This window comes from Centruroides sculpturatus, unplaced genomic scaffold (assembly GCF_000671375.1).
Source record: "Centruroides sculpturatus isolate CEXI.00-Female unplaced genomic scaffold, Cexi_2.0 scaffold245, whole genome shotgun sequence".
In the NCBI taxonomy this organism is placed as follows: domain Eukaryota; kingdom Metazoa; phylum Arthropoda; class Arachnida; order Scorpiones; family Buthidae; genus Centruroides; species Centruroides sculpturatus.
This window is the reverse complement of record NW_019384465.1, coordinates 11,529-15,425: the sequence shown is the minus strand read 5'-3', so window position 1 is coordinate 15,425 and position 3,897 is coordinate 11,529.

Here is a 3,897-nt window from a genome sequence, read left to right as displayed (position 1 = left end):
CAGATTGATGTGTGTTACACGCACGGTCCCCTTCCCATTTACAGTTTCGGAGTTGCATTCAATATGCCCGCCATCTTGAATGCAACTCCGAAACTGTAAATGGGAAGGGGGTCATATAACACATCATTCAGGATTAGAAATTCACAAGGAATTGATTGCTGAAAGATTTTATTTACCTACCTCGAACGGTTTATATCATTAATAGCATGATATTCCTTACACAAAAGTATGCCTAATATCTCCACTAAAAATGCTTTGTATTATGTCCTACCATGTCCTGCAAAGTCCCACAAAGTTGAAATATTCGTCGTTATATTCTTTATGTAAATATAACCAAGAATGGTGTATTTAATTAAAAGCATTAGTATTACTCTGAAGAACTTACTATTGGGGCCAAGCAGATAAAACGACTGATCAATGGTAGTTGTTTATGGGTTTGCGCGTGCTAACAGGTATTCTTCACGTTTATAATATCTAAATAGGGCCATTTCCCATAGAAAGTCTTCTCCACGTGTGCGTTGTCATATACAACCAAACATTACTCTATGAAAATAAATAGCTTCAAATGAAAAGAAAACAGAGCGTTTCTTTAAAGATGCCACTTTCAACAGATATATAAAATGCCTTTTTAACACGATTTTCAGCTTGTAGAATTTCTACAATTAGAATGACATTATGTATAGAGCAGCTTGTGTTTTATAAAATAACAATAATCACCTTTAATTATTCATTCTTCATGCTAATTAAAACTTATTTAATCTTTAGAAGAAAATTTTAATTATGAATATTATCTACTGATAATTTAATGAATTGATCGTAATTTTTAATACAAAGTCAGCTGCTATATTAAATGCGTTGATATGAATTTTCTCCAGCATAATTATTATCATAAAGAAAATATTGGAAAAATATAGAAAACAATTAGTTCTTTATTTTCATGTATGGTCTTTTCATAAAGTCGAGCATTGTTTTTAACAATAATATCCTTTTCATTGATTTCCTCATTATGAACTCGATAGCAAGAATGGACTAGAACCGCTTTTTCTTTCGAGAACTTATTTCGCTTTTTCTTTCGAGAACAATTATCTGTTATTCAGATAATTGTTTTTAAATGTAAACCTTAACTTACACTTGATGAAAACGTTCTTAAAATGAATGTTAGTGATTTTTAATTTCTATATATGCGAAAATGTATACATTAAATGAGCAATTATTTATTGTGACATCAACAATTATTAATAATCTTTTAATTTGAAAAAGATTCACTTGACTTCCGGTCGGTACCGGAAGTTTATAGTTAATTGGGAATCAGCCCCTATGCCATATCTAGTTTCGATTTTCATGTATCTAACTCCTTTCTCGAGATTAAGGAAAGACGACGGACGGACAAGAGTGGAAAGCTATAGATCTGCAAATTGAAAATTGCAGCCCAATAAGTTAATTTACTTTAACTCATTTATGTATTTACAACCAAGAATGAAAAGTTATAGTTAGAAATTAAGCAATTGATGATAATCACTGTATTTTTTAGTGCGTGAACGCTTATTGGTTAACTTCTTTGGTTGCAAATATGAATATTAGTGTTAAAACTAAATAAATAAATAATTCTCTGAATAAATTTATGAGTGATTGTTGTCGAAACTCAAAATATATTAACAATTTGCTCATATTTTGGAGAATTATTGATTATTCTTCGATAACAATTTAATTGAACGAGGAATTATGATATTGTTACATCGTCACAATGCACTTAAATTTAGTAGTGTTTCACCCCTGTACTTCATACTTTTCCTGTTAACTATGAAGTCATGCTGGTCATCTATCTAATTCTGTTCAGGAAAAAGAACGTGACTTCCGGTCCAAACTGAAAGTTCCTACATAGTTAATCGGAATCTCTTGCTCCTAATATTTCCATATTTGTTCTTAACCTTTATCTATTTAACACCTCTCTAGAGATTAAGGAAAGACAGACAAATGGACGACAGTGGGCATTTATAAGTCTACAAGTTTTTCAAATTGCAGCCCAATTATTTCAATAATTTTAATAAACGGCATATATATTAGCTTTGTGTGAGAAATTAAAATATGCACCTTCTAACACGTCAGTTTTATAATGACGACTGTTAATAAAAATTGATAATGTTTATACAGTAACTTTGATCAGTACATTTATTATAGTTTAATCAGTATTCGATGTAAGAATTTATCAAACGTAGGAAACGTTGTGTCTATTTAGCAAACAGCATAAAGGTTTTAAACTTCTCGGTCAGTTCATTTTTCTTTCTTGTTATCTATCGTCTTGACACGACTACGTCCTACTGTCTTCTTTCATTCGATTCTACAGTTTGGTGTTGGAGAAGAAACAAGTCAAATAAATATTATTCTATTTTATGAACTAGCATTGTCTTAAAAAAAACTTAATTTTATAAATGTGTATGTTTTATATCTCACAAAACATACAAACTTGTCATATTCTAATTTATATAATGATTGAAATGATCTTTAAAACGTACCTCGATTTTACTGTAAGGATTGCTCATCAATAGTATTAGTTATCTAATTAATTTGTCTAGACATTATGATATTTGATTGTGTGATATGAAGCAAATTTGTTTGCTTCTTTTAACAGTTATTTATTATTTAATAATGTTAACACTGTCTCATCATACTGTCAGAAAATACCCCTTTTCAAATTCTTCTATAACCTATAACTAGTTTTTATTAATAGCGTTCGTATTTTCAGTAAAATGCAATCAGCAAAAAAACTGTACTTATTCACAGAAACGTTGCGCACCCAAATAAAATTGTCTGATTAGTATAAAACTCGACATACAGTCATGTCTCAAACACGTATATAAATGATTACTGTTGTGGTCCGATGCATGCCAGATAAGCCAACAGTGTCTTAAAATTGCTACTGCAGTATCCTACAAAAAGGCTTGCAGAGGCTCAATCTGTTCAGAATAATCAGTGTGTCTGCTGGTTGGAGATCTTTGTACATCAGGCATGTCTGTACTGTCAACGCAGTGAAAGACGACGAAATTTGAAAAAGATAATATCATCGGGCTGAAAGAAGAAGGATGATCTTTTTGTTGAATTTTCCGCCATCTGGGCCGTTGTAGCCTGCTGTAAAGAAGCATTAAAGAAAATCGATACATAAAGACACACTGCAGACAGGCTGGAAGCCTTGGAGAGATGATCGTCTTATCGTAAGACAAGCACAAACATCGTCAATGGCGTCTTTGTCCATCATCCAGAGACAGGTGGAAACCTACCTACAGAAGATAGGTAAGTTTTCACTTCTCTCTTTTCGTGTTATTAGCAGGAGACTAGCAGAGACAAAATTTTGCAGGCATTTGCGACTTTTATGCGTCCTGCCATTAGCATTTTGACATAATCGGCTTCGTTTGCAACGGTGCTTTGACAGAAGCCACTACAGCTTCATTGCAGCCATGCTCTGCCAATTCGTAGCAGTATTCTGCTACGAATTTGCAGAGCATGCTTATCGACAAATCCTAGTTCTATGAAATGAACGACCACCGTGATGAATGTAGAGGGCCCACTAGTTCCTGAATAGATAAGAACAGTTAACAGAGGTATTGTAGCTAGTCGTTGATTTGACCTGGTCACATGGACTTTTCTGGGATATCTTTACGTGTCCGAATAGGGACTAGTTTCTCATAGAAAGTCCTTTCAGAAGGCACTAATCTCCTTGTCAGATTGCCTATGTGTTTCCTTGTCCTAATAATCCAATCTAATCCTAGAATGTAGAAGAAGACCACTGGTGAGTGCTTCAATTTAATATTTTCTGTAGAATTGCACGGGTGTCCCAATACTGGCCTGCTGATCTGGGGAGCTATCTCGCGCGACAGTCTGTTATTCCTAGTAATTGTATGA